The sequence below is a fragment of the Dipodomys spectabilis genome, unplaced genomic scaffold (genome assembly GCF_019054845.1).
Source record: "Dipodomys spectabilis isolate Male_0828 unplaced genomic scaffold, ASM1905484v1 ptg000140l, whole genome shotgun sequence".
NCBI lineage: Eukaryota > Metazoa > Chordata > Mammalia > Rodentia > Heteromyidae > Dipodomys > Dipodomys spectabilis.
Window position 1 is genome coordinate 9,434,264 of NW_024870817.1, and position 18,105 is coordinate 9,452,368.

The window sequence follows — 18,105 nt, forward strand, 5'->3', positions numbered from 1 at the left end:
GCACTAGCCTTGAGCTGAAGAGCTAAGGGACAGCGCCCAGAGTTCAGGCCCACAACCGGACCAAAAAAATAAATAAATAAAAATAACCAGGATTACAGGTGTTGAGCCACCAACACTTGGCTAAAATTGCCTTTTTGATTTGGAGATGAGTATAAAGAAGAGGAAAAGAATGAGAAAATTGGAAGTGGGTGTGATGATGAAGTAGATAGGCTGAAGTTTGAAATCAGAGAAGTCACACTGTTAGTAGAACGAGCTCTGTTTTGATAACCAAACTATATATTCTATTAAACAACAATAATTGAACTATTTACAGACAATAGAAAACTGAAAGTATCATCCCTTGTTCAGTGTCTGCTTATGAGCTAGCTGTGTGGCATTGCTGTATTTCCTAAGAAAATGGTTCTTGGATGGGAACTAAAACCGAGTATTCGTGTGTGTGTGTGTAGTATTCGTGCGTGTGTGTGTGTGTGTGTGTGTGTGTGTGTGTGTGTGTGTGTGTCTGCTGGTACTGAACTCAGGGTCTTACCGTCTAACTTGCCTTTTTCTGCTCAAAGCTAGCTGTCTACCACTTAAGCCACACCTCTACAACTTTTGGCTGGATAATTGAAGAAATGAGTCTCATGGACTTTTTCTGCTAAGATTGTCCTTGAATTGTGATCCTTAAATCTCAGCTTTCAGAGTAGCTAGAATTATATGTATTAGCCACAAGTGTCTTGCCCAAAGTATTATTCTTAATAAAAAGTCAAGTGTTTATAGTTGCCAATGTTTATTTTAAGTATATCAGAAGTTTAGTTTAAAGGAGGAGGTATCTACTTTTTTATTTTTTTTTGGTGGGTCGTGGGGCTTGAACTCTGGGCCTGAGTGTTGTTCCTCAGCTCTTCAGCTCATGGCGAACACGCTACCACTTGAGCTACAGCGCCACTTCCTACTTTTTTATTTTTTAATGTTTCTAATTTTTTATTTTTTATTGGATTCTAAAGGTGATAACAGAGGGGTTATAGTTATATAAGTAATGAGTACATTTCTTTCAAACAGTATTACCCCGCTCTCTCATTTTCTCCCACTGTCCCTTCCCCTCCAAGTTGTAAAGTTCATTTCCAACATGGTGTCAAATGAGTATCACTGTTCCATTGGTTCACCCTTTCTCCCACCATTTTTGTGATTCTCCTTCCCTTTCCTGAATCAAATAAAGTTACATACAAGACAAAGGCACCAAAATCAGAAACTGTAACCACAGGAAATAAACCAGAGGAGAAAAAAAGAAAGACAAAAGAAATAACTGCAAGCAGTACACTAAAAATGAAAAACAAAAGAAAAACAAAATAACCACAAGAAAAACTCTTGTTTTCATTTGGATTAGCATCATTTTCTGTGGTCATATGTACATAGCTATTGGGCTATTGTGAACCCCTGCTAGAACTATTCCTAGGCATATATTAATTATTACAAATGAGGGAAACCACAGATCCTGTGTTTCTTTGGGTTTGGCTTACTTCATTTAATATGATTTTTTCCAAGTCTTTCCAAGGAAATGCAATTTTTTTTTTTACTGTCAAGGTGATGTACAGAGGTTACAGTTACATAAGTAAGGAAATAAGTATAATTCCTCTCAAAGTTGTTACCCCTTCCCTCATTTTTTTCCTACTTTCTCTCCCCCCAACCCTCCCCACTCAAGTTGTACAGATCATTTCCAACATACTGTCTTGTGTGTCGCTGTTGCATTGGTCCCCCCCTTCTCCTTTGTCTTACCATTCTGTTGTTCCCCTTCCCTTCCCTAATTCAGATAAACACATATACAATACCCACATACCAAAATCAAAAACAGGGACTATACCATAGGGAGGGAACATACAAAAGAAACAAAAAAATCACATAGTACATTAAAAACAACAGCAAAGACAAACCTTTTTTTTAAATTTTTTTTTATTTTATTTTTTTGTGAACACACTGTACAGAGGAGTTACAATTACATGGGCAGGTTAATGCGTACATTTCTTATCAAGCATTGCAGCCTCCTCCTTTGTTTAACCTTCACATCCCTTCCCAGCCTCTCCCCCACCCCCCCACCCAATCCTCCCCGTCTCCCCCCCCCCCCACCCTGCACCAACATTGTAAAGCTCGTTTTCGACATGACAACTTGTACTTCTCATTGTTGCAACAGGTCCACCTGTATCCTTAAACGACTTGTTTTTCCCCATCTCCTCTACAAGTTATACTGACATCAAATATAGTGAAAGCAGGAGTTATACTGTGGGGGAGGGACATACAAAGCTACAAAGAGATAATCTTATAAATGCATTAGAAACAAATGCATGAAAGGAAAAAAACATTAAAATACATACCTAAGGGTTCATTTTCCTAACATCACATTATCTGACCTTTTCCGCTTGACTCATACCTATACTAGATATTGCAAATAAGGGAAACCATGGGACCTATGTTTCTTTGGGCCTGGCTTACTTCACTTAATATAATTTTTTCCAAGTTTTTCCATTTCCTAACAAATGGGGCAATGTCATTCTTTCTGATGGAGGCATAGAATTCCATTGTGTATATATACCACATTTTCTTGATCCATTCATCTACTGAGGGGCATCTGGGCTGGTTCCACATCTTAGCTATGGTAAATAATGCTGCAATAAACATAGTTTTGCTGGTAGCTTTAGTGTGGTCTTGTTTGTAAACATTTGAGTAAATGCCCAAAAGTGGGACTGCTGGGTCATAGGGGAGCTCTATGTGAAGTCTTTTGAGGAACCTCCATACTGCTTTCCAAAGTGGTTGAACAAGTTTACATTCCCACCAACAGAAGGTTCCCTTCTGTCCACATCCCCTCCAGCATCTGTTGTTGTTAGAGTTCTTGATTTTTGCCATTGTAACTGGAGTGAGGTGGTATCTCAATGTTGTTTTGATTTGCATTTCGTTTATGGCTAGGGATGTTGAGCATTTCTTCATGTGTCTATTGGCCATCCTTCTTTCCTCTTCAGAGAAGTTTCTCTTTAAGTCTTTAGCCCACTTATTTATTAGGCAGTTGTTTCTTTGAGGATTTGTTGTTGGGGGATTTAATTTTTTGAGTTCCAAGTATATTTTAGATATGAGACCCTTGTCTGTTGTATGGCTAGTGAAGATCTTCTCCCAATCCGTGGGCTTTCTATTGATCTTGCTAGCTATGTCCTTTCCCATGCAGAAGCTCTGCAACTTCATACAATCCCATTTGTCCAACCTTTCTTTGATTTGTTGAGTTTCCGGGCAAAGACAAACCTTTTGTGTCCATGTCTTAGAGGTCATTTTGCTTAGCATCATCTTATTTTTTTTATTGTGAAAATACTGTACAGAGGTGTTACAATTACATGGGCAAGATAATGAGCACATTTCTTATCAAGCATTGTAGCCTCCTCCTTTGTTTCCCCTTCCCATCCCTTCGTATCCTCCCCCCCTCGTCCCCCCCACCAAAATTGTAAAGTTCATTTTTCAACATAAGGACTTGTACATCTCATTGTTGCAATGGGTCCTCCTGTATCCCTGTTTTAACAATTTGTTTTTTCCCTTCCCCTCCACATATACCAACATCATATATAGTGAAAGCAGGGGTTATACCATGGGGGAGGGACATACAAAGCAACAAAGACATAATCTTATAAATATGTTAGAAACAATGCAATGAAAGATCTCTCTCTCTCTCTCTCTCTTTTTTGTCAGTTGTAGGGCTTGAGCTCTAGGCCTGGGAGCTGTCCCTGAGCAATTCAGCTCAAGGCTCATGCTCTACCACTTGAGCCATAGCACCACTGAGTTTATGGAAACAACCCAGATGCCCCACCACAGATGAATGGATCCAAAAATTGTGGTATCTATACACAATGAAATATTATGCAGCCATTAGAAATGACAAAATAATGGCATTTGCAGAGAAATGGATGGAGCTAGAAGAAATCATGTTGAGCGAGGTAAACCAAGAGCAAAAAGACAAACGGTACATGGTCTCCCAGATAAGTGGATGTTAAATCCAAAACGTTAGGTGATATGACAAAATTAACAGGACTTAAGAAACAAAGAACTTCCACTCATCTGGTCGAACCACTACTAAATATCCCCATGCTGCTGATCACATGTATGGTGTATATGTGTATACCGTTATATATTATAGACTGTGATAGACAATTTTCTCCAGGAAAGTTAGAATGAGTTTGTGACTTTAAATGAGCATCATTATCCCACAATACTGTGAAATTTGGGAAATTATGTCATTACTTAATCACAATAAAAAAAAACCACCAGAAAATTAGCATCATCTTATAATGGCATATGTATGTAGCTACTGAGGTATTCTGCTCATCTGATCTCTACTTTTCTCGTATGTATTTATTAACAAATGAACGTGGCTGGCTTTATTGACCTCTGTGCCGCCCATGCCCATCCACACAATGCCCCTGTGAGGCCCAACCAATGTGGCCTCTGATACCCTCTGATAGAGAGGCGGACAGGCAGTGACTCACCCAGGGTCACGGCATGGTGCGGTGCTGCTCTGCCTGTCTCCCGCTCCTGACCTATGTGGCACCTTCCCAGACACCCTCAGCCATATCTGCCTGGCATTTCCTGGTCTTCCTGACCAAGACTCTCCAAACGGCTGGGTGCCAGTGTCTCATGCCTATAATCCTAGCTACTCAGGAGGCTGAGATCTGAGGATCGCGGTTCAAAGCCAGCCCGGGCAGGAAAGTCTGTGAGATTCTTATCTCAACTTCTTTATGTTTAATGCAGTTTTCCTTTTTTTGTCGTGGGACTTGAACTCTGGGCCTGGGCTCTGACTCTGCGCTCTTCAGCTCAAGGTGAGCGCTCTACCACTTGAGCCACAGCACCACTTCCGGTTTTCTAAGGGTTTATTGGAGGTCAGAGTCTCACAGACTTTCCTGCCCAGGCTGGCTTTGAACCTCAGATCTCAGCCTCCTGCGTAGCTAGGATTACAGGCGTGAGCCACTGGCGCCTGGCTTGTTCAATGCATTTTATTATGAAATTAAACTTCCTTGGTTTCTAGAAAAAGATGACTTTTAAATTGAACACTAGGATATGTGCTTTATTTTAGATTTCTCAGAAGTACCCCAATCAGTCTTTACTTTCCAGGATTTATGAATGCAGAAATTAAAAGTTTTTCCTTTAATTCTTCCCCTGGGAATGGAAATAAAAAGATATCTACTTAAATTTGTTGTTCTCTTAGAACTATATCTACTAAACTCAATTATTTCCCAGCATGTACTATTTGATGTTGGTTACTTGTTCCATAGTTTGTAGATACAGAAAGGAAATTTGGGGCTTTCTAATTGGTGTATATATTAAAATGATATTTAATAGATTTCGTTCCCTAGTGTTTCCATCCACACCGATAAAAAGTTGTACTAATAATAGTATGGAAAGTAACATTTAAAAATGGACCCACATCATTTCTCCATGGAGAACTTTGTGTGGAGTAGCACAGGATTTGAGGGCTGTCCTTTGGGACTCATGACCTTGTTCAATCTACTAGCTCTGCAATCATTGGCAAAGAACTTAACTCCTCTTTGCCGCAGTTTACCTACCAGAATGGAGATGTTGTTATGTACCTTTCATAGAGTTTTTATGAGTAATAAATGAGTTAACATTAATAATAGCTAGAACAACATTTGGCAGAAAATTTCAAAATGCATGTTTGATGTAAAAATAAAAACAAGGGAAGAGGTGAAATGTACTCATGACCTGACTTATGTAACTGTAACCCCTCTGTACATCACCTTTAAATAACAAATATAATAAGTAAATAAGCCATAAGCATCTAAATTAAAAAGTATACAAACAATACAAAATAGTGCTTGAAGGCACAGGTTCTAATCCCAACTCCAGTATTTGTTTGATGTGTACATGTCAGATTATTAAACTTCTTCAGACTTTTTTCCTGTTGTTAAAAGGATTAATTGCTTTAAGTAGTACATGTTTCACAGAGGTTCTGTGTGGAGTAAATGGCATGATCTTTGTACATAGGACAGTGCCTGCTCCCTAGTGCCATGAATAAAAATGTGTATTCCAATTTCTGTGAGATTTATGTCCCTGTTTGTGGGGGTTTTGTTTGTTTGGTCAGTTTTCTGTTTTTATTTTTTATTTTTGGTATGTTGGTACTGGAACCTGAACTCAGAGCCTGGATACTAAGCTTTTCTTGCTCAAGGCTGGCAGTCTACCACTTGAAACAAACCTCTCCTTCTGGATTTTTATTGGTTAATTGGAGATAAGAGTCATAGATTTTCTATCCCAGGCAGATCTCAGCCTCCTGAGTAGCAAAGATTACAGGGGTAAGCTACTAGCATCCATCTTATTCAGGGGATTTGTATTTAATTCTTAATTTTACATCAAGAAATCTAGATAAGCACCCTTTGATATTGTTGGACATAGAAGTAGGGTGAAGATAGAAGATATAAGGAAGAGATTTGAATATCCCAGTAGGCCTTGTGGGTGAATTTATGTTATGGACTTTATCTCTATCCAGTCTGACCCAATGCCTTGTGGGCCTAGAAGCCACGTATGTACCAGGTTCCTTCAAAGCTGATTCACACTAGCAAGGATTAGACTAGTCATGTATGAGATCATGATGCCAGTGTTTCCATTTACAGTGGGAAGTGAAACTCTTGGAGTTGGGCAGCTCATGGGCTCACCCAGTCCAGTTGTGGCTGGAGGCAAGATACAGATGGTCAAGTCTCCACCTACTCTGTTAACTTATGATGAAAGGCAGCCAATGAACTGTTCTTCAAGTTGCTCAGTCTCAAGCAAGTGTTCCCTGAAGACATGCAAGAGTAAATACCAAAGTCTAATCAGGCAACAGTTTGCTGAGCATGGAATCAAAAGGACAAGCACGTTGGCCACAATTTGGATGACGATTACCAGTGGTCACTTTTGAGCTGGATTTTTTTTTTTTTTTAATTTTATTTTATTTTATTTGAGAACATACTGTACAGAGGGGTTACAATTACATGGGCAGGATAATGCATACATTTCTTACCAAGCATTGCAGCCTCCTCCTTTGTTTACCCTTCACCTCCCTTCCCAGCCTCCCCCCTCCCTCCCACCCAATCATACCCCCCCACCCCCCCCCCACCGACATTGTAATGCTGATTTTGACATGACATTTTGTACTTCTCATTGTTGCAACAGGTCCACCTGAATCCTTAAAAGACTTGCTTGTCCCCATCTCCTCCACATGTTATACTGACATCAAATATAGTGAAAGCGGGGGTTACACTGTGGGGGAGGGACATACAAAGCAACAAAGAAATAATCTTATAAATGCGTTAGAAACACATGCATGAAAGAAACAAAAACATTAAAATACATACTTGAGGTTTCGTTTTCCTAACATCACATTATCTGACTTTTTCCGCTTGACTCATACCTATACTAGATATTGCAAATAAGGGAAACCATGGGACCTATGTTTCTTTGGGCCTGGCTTACTTCACTTAATATAATTTTTTCCAAGCCTTTCCATTTCCTAACAAATGGGGAAATGTCATTCTTTCTGGTGGAGGCATAGAATTCCATTGTGTATATATACCACATCTTCTTGATCCATTCATCTACTGAGGGGCATCTGGGTTGGTTCCATGTCTTAGCTATGGTAAATAATGCTGCAATAAACATAGTTGTGCTGGTAGCTTTAGTGTGGCCTTGTTTGTGATCATTTGGGTAAATGCCCAAAAGTGGGATTGCTGGGTCATTGGGGAGCTCTATGTGGAGTCTTTTGAGGAACCTCCATACTGCTTTCCAAAGTGGTTGAACAAGTTTACATTCCCACCAACAATGAAGTAAGGTTCCTTTCTGACCACATCCCCTCCAGCATCTGTTGTTGTTAGAGTTCTTGATTTTTGCTGTTCTAACTGGAGTGAGGTGATATCTCAATGTTGTTTTGATTTGCATTTCTTTTATGGCTAGGGATGTTGTTGAGCTGGATTTTTTTAACCTATTTCTTACTCTGCATTTCCTACTGATGCATTATACCTGCTAGACACAATTTTTTCTCTAGGTAGACTACTGTGTTTAATCAGATTATTGTTATGTCTGAGGGTCTGAGACTGATTTATCCAGGGACAGACCTAGTCTTCAAAGGCTTTTGTTTATATCATACCCTGTAGAGGCTACAATTAAAAATCAAACATGTTCTCATGAAAAACCCACATTTATAATGTTTTTAGAAAAATCCAGGGATCTAGCCATTGTCCACATCAGGTTAATCATCTGGAGCTTAGTTGAGGTTGCCCCCTTTAAATGAATCTGAAGCTCTATCCATTCAGCTCCTACAGTAATTTCTATGCAATGTAGAACATTGGTCTCCATTGCCCATTTATAATGTGTGTGTCTCCAGGCATTCAATTTGCAGTCTTCTGGTAATTGAAGTGATTTCCATTTATCTATGATCTGAACTGTCCTATTTTTATGTCAAAATTTACTTCTCAGAAAGCACTCTTATTTTCTCATACTTAGAGTCACTTCGCTGTTACCCCCAAATAGGAAAAACACATTTGAGTGTATAAGTCCTAAAGGGTTACAGTTATATGCAGGCTGAGGTAGAAACGATAGCTTAGGGAAATAGAGTGATCTTAAATTTTTCCCCAGGAAACACATGATGTGGGGCCACCAGCATCACCTTCTTCTACTTCTAGTTCAAGAGTCTTTTCTTCCTGGGTGAAGAATAAGCAATCTCATTTTCTAGACTTTTTAGCACTGAGAGAAACATGTGATTATACTTATAAAAGATAAATTTGGGTGTATTGTTTACAATAAGGGTCTATTTTTAACTTCCATGTTATAAATTATTAATAATCTGATTCAGCAAGATCTGTGCATCATTTGTTATGATTCCTCACAGTTATAAGCTTTTTTTATGTTTTTTTTCCTCTAATGAATGAAGAAACTGATTAGATCACTGATTATTAAATGAGCTTGTCTCCCAAGGAAGCATTTTTCTTGAATATAATGACTTGTCACTCCCTTTAATTCTCTTGATCTCCTAAATAAATCAACATTATTTTCCCAGTGCTCTGAATACATCTCCTTGAAAAATATAATTGTCAGTTGCAAGTTTTACTGTATCTTATGGGTCCTCAAATTTGACCACTTATATCTTGTATGATCTTTGTGATGCTGGCTTATAATATATTCTTTTCTCACTGTAGTCATACAGTCTTGTTTGTATCTCCTGCAATAACATTTGTTTCCTTCCTCTTTAATCTACTGTTAAAATGCCTTAACACAATCAAACGCTGACACATGAATACTTCTCCATCTCTCCATATAAGCTTCATCTTTACTATCAATCTCACAAGAGATTGTGAGACTATAAATTCATTGATTTCATGGACTGCTTTGTGTTTGTTTCCACAAACACAGTATGGGGCTTATGACAGGTGTTCAATAAATGCATGGAACTGTTAATAGGAAATAGGAAGTCTCAGTTCCTTTTAGATATGTAATCTTTTTCAAGAAGTATTGATAACTATTTCTTATTTTAAAAAACCACAAACCTTCAAAAACAGAAAAGGGCACTATAAACAAAATAGGGATACAGGTTGACCCATTGCAACAATGAGATGTACAAGACACAATGTCAAAAAATGAACTTTACAATTTAGGTGGGGTAGGGACTTGGGGGAGGGGGGAATGCAATTGTGGAGGCGGGAGGGAAGGGATGGTAGGGGAAAAACAAAGGAGGAGGCAACAATCCTTGATAAGAAATGTACTCATTACCTTGTTCATGAGTAACCCCTCTGTACAGTATTTTCACAATAAAAAACTTATTTTTTAAAAATAAAGAAGCACATACTGAATGTATTAGACTGTCTCTGTGAGAAACTACCTGACAAAAGCAAGTTACAGGTAGGGAAGGTTTAATTTGGTTCATGTGATCTGAATTTTAGTATGTTGTCAGCTCTGTTGGTTTGAGCTAGGAGCAAAGTTTAACATAATGGAAGTACTAGGAAGCAGAGAGAGAATAAAAGGGTCCAGAAAAAGCATATATCCTTCAAATACATGTTGCAGAGATTCACTTCCACCCAACCAGGTTCTACATTCTAGTTTCTATTATCTCCCCCAAATGCTACCAAATCATGACTCATCAGTGGATTAATCTCTTGATTAGATCAGAACACTATTATCCAGTCACCTCTACCAGTTGGCTACCAAGCCTTCACAATATGAGCCAAACCATAACTCTAAAGTTATTACTATAACTCATAATTGTATAACTCACAAAACAATATGCAGTATAAATACCTCACTACATCTCTGGGTGTACTGGTTCAGGCCTGTAATGCCAGATACAGAAGCAGAGGAGGGGGGAGGGTCAGGGGTTGAGACTAGTCTAGGCAAAAAGGCAAGATTTCAAAAACATGCTTGATGTAAAATCCCAGCTACACGAGAGGTAAGATAATAAAAATTTGAGACTGACTCCAGGCCAAAAAAAATGAGTACTTATATAAAAATATATATAAAGTGGAAACGCCTGGAGGGTTCAGCTTACATGGTAAGGGATTTGCCTAATAATGTTTAAATTCCAGGGTCATGAAAAAAATATCCCCAAAGTATGAATGGGAAGAGTAAACAACCCAGTAGTGGAAAAGCCAATCATAAGTTAAAATGCTAGATTTTAGTATTGAAGATGGAAATCTAAATTAAGACATTTGAGATTATATACTAAACATAGACTGTAACAATGTCTAGATTGGGATGCCTAGACTCTTGATATTTCACCAACTACAATATCAATAGTATGGAGAGGTTTTGTATTAAACTGGCTCAAGAATTCTCATACCCTAATGACTGAATTGAAAAACTATATTTGGATGAAGTTTGGCAATATCAAGAAAAGATGAGGTTGTTCATATCCTAGGACCCTGCAACCCACCTCCTGTGACTGAGTATGCATCTTTAAAGAAATACTTGTACATGTGTGAGAATTAGAGTAATTAGATAGGAGGAATGAGTTGGAAATAATCTAAATATCCAGTAATAGAAGAAAGGATGCATAAATTGGAATGCTATGCAGAAGTTAAAAATAGCAAATTATATAGAACTATGTTTAATTCTCCAGAATAATGCAGAGCCAACTTAATGATCTATGTAAGGTGACATCATAAAATCTAAGTTATGTAAATAAATACCTTACTTAGAAGTAAACATATCTAATAAAGATATAAAAAAGAAATATAGGAATGACAGATGCTAGCCCAGGTGAATTTTTACCTTTCAAGAGAGCGCAAAAAGAGACACAGGGACATATATAGGCTTCAAACATATCTTATTGAGTTTTTTTATTCTTCCAGAAAATCTACACCAAATTTGGTATAATGTTAAGGTTTTAAGTGGAGAAAAAGGAAATATTGATGGACTTGAAATAAATAGGTTTTAAGAATAAAACAGAGAAATATTTGTGCCAGTAGGTCAACTGTAAAAATTCAGTTCTGGTCATTTATATTAAAAGCTGAATGGCCCTTTACTCCTGCCTCAGAATATAGAGTATGTAGTTTAGCTATGTGATTTAAAGGAGAATATGCCATAGAAATAAAGGGATTACCAAAGATTGAGATATTATGACTATATCTAAGATAATGTAAAGATTTTTGAGAATTAGAATAAGCCATTTAGAATTAATTAGGAAAGCAATTGTAATGAATTCATAACCATAAACTTTTCAATGAACAGTTAATACATAAATGCCCTAATTCCAACTCAAGAAAACCTAATATAGGTCATACTAGTATGAACATTGGGTGGTTGACTTGATTGTAGTTGAATAAACAAATCTGAGTTATCTTTTATGAAGCCAGCAAAAGAGGCCAAGTTAAAAATAAAGACCTTAGCCAATGTTAGGAGGTACATTGGCGATTCGATTGTAGCTTGCCTTCTGTTGCTGTTTCTGTCTGTCCTTAATTTCTCTTTATGGTACAGCCTTTAGTCAGACTGGAAAATCAGAGAAAACTTAAGTTGGGTACCAATAAAGAATGGATGAGCCGGAGAAGAGCATTTTCATTTTTGTTATGTTTGAAATGTATAATAAAGTAGTTCAATTAAAGTAAGTATAATGTAGGAAATATGGAAATATAAAACAGCAAATTATTTTTAATGTATTATTTTCTTTTCAAATTACCAATGAATATATTAATTCATTTTTATTTTCTAAGATTCATGAAATAGATAAGAAATGGATCAAATTAATTGACTCTCTCTCTGTTCTATCTCTGTCACCCCTAATCCCCTCCTTCAAATCTGTTTCTCCAACTTTACCACTCACCCACAATTGATAGGCAGCCCCCAGCCTCTGTTTTATAACTTCACACATGAAATTTCATGTACTCAAAGTGGAGTGGTGTATGTTTTGCCAGTCTTTTCATTCCTTTGAACACATTTTAGGGAGCTTCGCATGTAAGTACATAAAGCCTAAAGCTTGATGCTTTAGACTTTTTTGTATTTTTAATTTCTTTCATTTTTTTCTTGATGATGTTGATGATAATGATGATGATGTGGGGGGGACATTATCTATAAAGGGACATATTTTCTAAAGGGACATTATCTTAAGGAACATATTATCTAATGTCTGATGCTTTAGACTTTTGTATTTTTATTTTTTCTTTTATTATTATCTTTAGTAATACAAAGAAGTTGCCATTTAACAAAGCAGTTTATAAAAGATTATATCTTAATCAATGTCAGCCCTAAGGGGTCTTAATTCAACATGTGGGTATTTAAGTATGATGTATCTTGATCAATATCATTCTTTTCATCAGTGACAATTTTAAAAAATAGTTTTACAATATTCTTTTTTTTTTCATTTTGTGTTTTTTTATTGTGAAAATACTGTACAGAGGGGTTACAATTATGTGAGCAAGGTAATGAGTACATTTCTTTTTTTTTTTTACATTTTTTTTATTTTTTATTTTTATTTTATTTGTGAACATACTGTACAGAGGGGTTACAATTACATGGGCAACATAATGAGTACATTTCTTACCATGAATTGCAGCCTCCTCCTTTGTTTACCCTTCCCCTCCCTTCCCAGCCTCCCCCCCCACCCAATCCTTTCCCCCCTTCCCCCCCCACCAACATTGTAAAGCTCGTTTTTGACATGACAACTTGTACTTCTCATTGTTGCAACAGGTCCACCTGAATCCTTAAACGACTTGTTTTTCCCCATCTCCTCCACAAGTTATACTGACATCAAATATAGTGAAAGCAGGGGTTATACTGTGGTGGAGGGACATACAAAGCAACAAAGAAATAATCTTATAAATGCGTTAGAAACACATGCATGAAAGAAAAAAAATTAAAATACATATCTAAGGGTTCATTTTCCTAACATCACATTATCTGACCTTTTCCGCTTGACTCATACCTATACTAGATATTGCAAATAAAGGAAATGGGACCTGTGTTTCTTTGGGCCTGGCTTACTTCACTTAATATAATTTTTTCCAAGTTTTTCCATTTCCTAACAAATGGGGCAATGTCATTCTTTCTGATGGAGGCATAGAATTCCATTGTGTATATATACCACATATTCTTGATCCATTCATCTACTGAAGGGCATCTGGATTGGTTCCATATCTTAGCTATGGTAAATAATGCTGCAATAAACATAGTTGTGCTAGTAGCTTTAGTGTGGTCTTGTTTGTAAACATTTGGGTAAATGCCCAAAAGTGGGATTGCTGGGTCATAGGAGAGCTCTATGTGAAGTCTTTTGAGGAACCTCCATACTGCTTTCCAAAGTGGTTGAACAAGTTTACATTCCCACCAACAATGAAGTAAGGTTCCTTTCTGTCCACATCCCCTCCAGCATCTGTTGTTAGAGTTCTTGATTTTAGCCATTCTAACTGGGGTGAGGTGGTATCTCAATGTTATTTTGATTTGCATTTCTTTTATGGCTAGGGATATTGAACATTTCTTCATGTGTCTATTGGCCATGCTTCTTTCTTCTTCAGAGAAGTTTCTCTTTAAGTCTTTAGCCCACTTATTTATTGTGCAGTTGTTTCTTTGAGGATTTGTTGTTGGGGGATTTAATTTTTTAAGTTCCAAGTATATTTTAGATATGAGACCCTTGTCCATTGTATGGTTAGTAAAGATCTTCTCCCAATCCGTGGGCTTTCTATTGATCTTGCTAGCTATGTCCTTTGCCCTGCAGAAGCTCTGCAATTTTATGCAATCCCATTTGTCCAACCTTTCTTTGATTTGTTGTGTTTCCAGGTCTCTATTCAGAAAATTTCGGTCTGAGCCAAGGAGACCTAGGGTTTCTCCTATTCCATCCTGAAATGTTTTCAGAGTGTCTGCTTTGACTTCGAGGTCTTTGATCCATTTGGAGTTGATTCTGGTGCAGGGTGATATATAAGGATCTAGCTTTAGTTTTTCTACAAGTAGTTAACCAATTTGCCAGCACCATTTACTGAAGAAGCTGTCTTTCTTCCATTCTATTTTTTTAGCTTGCTTATCAAAGATTAGATGGCTATAGGTCTGTAGGTTCATTTCTGGGTTTTCAATTCTATTCCATTGGTCCTGAGGTCTGTTCTTATGCCAATACCAAGCTGTTTTGATTACTAGTATGGTTAATCAGTTATTTAACCTCTTGTTCAAGGTCCATTGAAAAGTTTCCAATTTTTCACTATTTCAAACAGTTCTACAGTGAACATTCTAAGACATCCATTTCTGTGGTAGCTGAAGGTGTGGCTAGTCTGGGCATTACAGTACTGTTGTCACAAATCTACCTCTCATGCCTTTGCCTTTTCTCTTGATTGGCTTCATTTTTAAGCAACCTTATCTCACATGGTAGCAAGTATGACTGTCAGAAATTCTAGGACTACATTCTAGTGCTATTTTATTTCCCAGTATCAGTAAAGTTGGATAAAATGGCTCTTACTGAACACCTTAGAACACACATTCATCTTTGACTCTACTCTTGTAGCTTTGGGGGTGGTATACAAAAATGCACATGCTAATCGTATCTAGATTTGTGTCACAGGGGCCTAAGTGTTCTAAGTATCTTGTAAAGTTTGGGTAATGAAACAAGTATGTTGTTTATGTATACTATTGGAGTGAGCAATGAGGTATGTTATAGATTGAGAATCTTTTATGTTTTTTCTTTTCAGTTTTCTTAACTCAGGTCCTTATGCATGCCAGGCACTTGAGCCTTACTTCCAACCCCTTTTTTGCCTTTGTTATTATGAAGGTAGTATTTCGTGATTTTTTTTTCTGGATGGTCTTAAATTAAGATCTTCTCTGCTATAGTCTCCTGCATAAATGAGCCCACAGTGTGTGCCATCACTTCTGATTATTGATTAAGATAGAATTCCCTAATTTTTCCTGGGTTGGACTCAAACAATGGTCTTCGTGTTCTCCCATCTGTCAACATAGCTGATATTAACAGATATAAAGTACCACAAGCCTGGCCAGTAACAAACTTAAAGGGAAACAAATTTCCAATTCAGTAAAGCCTTGCCCTTGAATATTCAGTAATGTGATCAACATTTTTCTTAGTATTTTTTCATGTGCCAAACCATAGCAGAGCTTAGATATTTTATTTGCTTATTCAATAATGTTTATTAAATTCTGCTGTATGCTAGTCACCATGCCAGTGGCTAGAGATAAAAATATTTAAAACAAAAAGATTCTTGCCTCAGGTTCCTTATATTATTCATTAGTATATATAAGTAAGCAAGTGAAGAAAGAATATTCCAGACTGTGACGAGGTCATCAAATAGAAAGGAATTACCAAAGGCTGTTTTAGGAAAGGTGGTCAGGGAAGATTTTCCTGACAGAGCATTTAAATTACAACCTGAGTAATGAGAATGAATCATAAACTTTATATCTATGTTATCCAATAAACAGACCAATAGCCACTGGTGGCTACTGAGGAGTTGAATATAATTAGTTCAGATGGACTGTAAAATGTACATCAATCTCCAAGGCTAGTACAAAGGTGGTAAACTATTTCATTAATCATGTTTGTGTCAATTAGATTTGAATTGCATTTTATATACACTTAGGTAGACATTATTAAAATTAATTTTTATGTCTCTTGTTTGTTACTAAGCAGGGTTCCCCCAGCAGATTAACTTTGAACTCATGATCTTCAGCTTTTTAAAGCTGAAACTCATGTTTCAGCTTTCTAAGTGATGGAATTATATCTACCATGACTTGATTTGTCTTTTTTTTTAAGTTTTTTTTAATTGTCTTTAAGTAGTTGTACAAAGGGGTTGCCAGTTAATAAAGCAGTTTATAAATATAAAATATCTTCATCAATGCCACACCTTTCCACATTTTCACACATCCTCTCAAGGCACCCCTTCCCTCACAATTCTTAATTTTGTAGAATATATATTGAATTACTAATTTCACTCTCCCTCTCTTCTCCTCTTCATTCATCTGTTTTACTCCTCTTGACCTCATCCTACCTCTTTCAAGTACCAGCTTCCTCGTGTTTATTTTGTTCAACTTTGCCTTTCTAAGAAATTACAGAGTTCTCCTTGAATTTACCAAATTTCAGTTACTATATTTATATATACTTGTATAGTACTAACTTACTTACTTGCAAGTTTTTCACCTAAATCTAGCTTCCATATATGAGGGGAAACATGCAACCTTTGTCTTTCTGGGTCTAACTTACTTTACTCAATATTATTATTTTTCAGCTCTTTCTATTTCTTTACAAATGATTCAATATCATTCTTTCTTACTTTTTTTAATTTTTTATTTTGTTGATCATGGGTCTTGAACTCAGGGCCTGAGCATTGTCCCTGAGCTTTTTCCCTCAAGGTTAGTGCTTGACTACTTTGAGACAGAGCTTTACTTCTGATGTTCAGGTGGTTAATTGGAGATAAGAGTCTCAGGCACTTTCCTGCTGAGGCTGGCTTCAGACTTCCTCAGATACCAGCCCCCTGAGTAACCAGGATTACAGGAATGAGCCAGGAGCAACCAACTTCATTCTTTGTAATGGATTAGTAAAATTCCATTGTTTACACAGTCCACATTTGCCTGGTGTCTTCATCCATTGAGGGGCATCTGGACTGATTTTATACCTTGACTAAGGTAACTAGTGCTGCAGTGAACATGGGTGTGTTGATAGCTTTACTGTATCCTCATTTGTAATCTTTTGGTTAAATGCCCAGCAGTGGAATTGCTGGATCATAGAGTAATTCTATGTTTAGCTTTTTGAGGAATCTCCACTCTGCTTTCTAGATTTTTTTTAATGCGACTTCTAAAATGTTTAAAATTACATGTGTGGTTCACCTTAATATTTCTATTTAGTAGCCCTGCTTTAGTAAGCTTCAGCCCATTTGTTATTGTATGTGTTTTTCGATCTTTTTTATTTATTATGTTGGTAGTAATTGAATTTATGTAGTAGACTTTTAGATCTGTCTGTATTTATTGATTTATTTCATCCAAATATAATAATTCAATATCTGATTAAGCTTAATACAACTCAAAGTTAAGTGCTAATGGGTGAGAGAAGAAACACAGAAAACTGCCACATTTACCAGAGGAGTTTGTCATTAGTCATGTTCCCTTAGAAATCTTCACAGAACAGATAAAGAAGACTCAGAGTTGGAGGAAAGGTAGGCAGAGCAAGCATCATAAGGTAATGACAGCATATGACAGGATTTCATGGGAAAGAAAAGATACCAGCAAGTCCCTAAGATCTATTTCTGTTCTTTGTTTACTGAAGTAGATTTTGTGTTGCATAGAAGTGCCACTCTTGCATGTTAAAATAGAGTTTTATTCTACACATTGTGTACTGATGGGAGTGTTATTGACTTAGTGTGCCTCTTTTATATCTGTCAGGTATTGTTAAGTTTATACACCTTTAAGAGCATTAAAGTAGTCCATTGCAGAGATCCAGCAGAATAGTTTTCTTGTTCAGTGTTACTATTCTCATTTCTGATTGTGACATGCACTGTGGGGAAGAGGTTGACCAGGTAAAATCTATGTTTGGTTGTACAGGTAATTAAAAAAATAGTTGATGAACATTTTAGAACCTCAACTATGATGTTTGTTATGTAATCTGTATTAACAGTTTTGTGAGGGGAAACTCTACCCCTACTGTTTGAGAGTTGAGTC

The 18,105-nt window shown here is 36.9% G+C and overlaps 1 protein-coding gene across 1 annotated transcript in view; it reads left to right on the forward strand.

Moving 5' to 3' along the window:
- The window catches only part of Mctp1 (multiple C2 and transmembrane domain containing 1), a 415,812-nt gene that overhangs the window by 25,277 nt on the left and 372,430 nt on the right, over positions 1-18,105 (forward strand). The window lies entirely within an intron of this gene.